This window comes from Macaca fascicularis, chromosome 3, assembly GCF_037993035.2.
Source record: "Macaca fascicularis isolate 582-1 chromosome 3, T2T-MFA8v1.1".
Classification (NCBI taxonomy): domain Eukaryota; kingdom Metazoa; phylum Chordata; class Mammalia; order Primates; family Cercopithecidae; genus Macaca; species Macaca fascicularis.
In genome coordinates this window covers 117,490,786-117,491,968 of record NC_088377.1, presented here as the reverse complement: position 1 = coordinate 117,491,968, position 1,183 = coordinate 117,490,786, and positions in this window count along the sequence as shown.

The following is a 1,183-nucleotide window of genomic DNA, read 5'->3' as shown; positions in this document are numbered from 1 at the left end:
CTCATAGTTTTGCCACTAACAGCTGTTACCAGCAGCCCTCTTCCAAGACTATCTTTGGGCTACAGATTGCTTTACCCAGCAGCTGGGAGGCAGGGTTGCTGCAAGTGCCTGGGAGGCTATCCTTTTCAGGTCCAAGGAGAGATTAGTTCTGCAGATGAGTACCATAGCCACAACATTAAAATGAGTCTAAGAAGCACATCTCTCACATTTTTACATGTTTTAACTGGGATACAACTTATAACTGATTTGTCCTACTTTAAGTGGTAATTTTCTTTGTACATACGATAAGGGTATGTCTGATGGTTGATGGTGAATTAGAGTCAATGAAATTAGGGACTAGAAAAGGGTAAACAAAACTGTTTGAAAATAATCATGAAGAGGTTTAGGAAAGAACTAACATTTAAACTGGTAATATGTGGAAGTGTGAGGCAACCCATCCTATTGTTTTGCAAGTATACTATCTGGAAATTAAGGCCAATCATAGTTTAGGTAGAAAGTTAAAGGAAGAGAGCAACATTTAACGGGGATCCTACTATGTGTCTAGCACTGAAGTAGGTTCTCTGCCTCCAGCAATGTTTTCATCTCATAATAAATTTTTGGGCCACGAGGTGACATAATCACAAGGAAGTTTTTTGAAGAAGATCCAGGCCCAAATCAGATGCTTGAGAATCACCGCACTGATTGGCATCAAGATGGTTTTACAACCATCTGCTTTTGATGACTTCTGTTTTCCCAGCAGCCAAACTCCCATTCTAAGCAGGAAAATCATTAGCTGTAAAGTAGGCAGATTTGGGTTCTCATCCTCATTCAGTCATTGGGAAAACAGTAGTCACCAAGAATTGGAGTCTACAAATTTGGCATCTTATATACATCCTTTCCAGGGCTAGAAATGGCCTGAATGGGAGAGAACCTACAGTTTGGAAGTAGAGAGATGCAATAATACGTAGTCAGGCAGAACATCTTTGGGGTCTTTAATCTGTTCATCACAATATAAAGTGCTCTCTTCATTAAATCCAGTATTTGAAAGATTTTCTCTATCAGATACTGTTTAATCATAACTTAACCCATTTGCGTTCATCTATAACTGTCAAATGGAGCTACTGGGCAGCAAAAAATGGCTAACATTACTATTTTGAGTTGATATAATTCATCCATCCTGTCTTACATCCATTCTTTCCTTAAA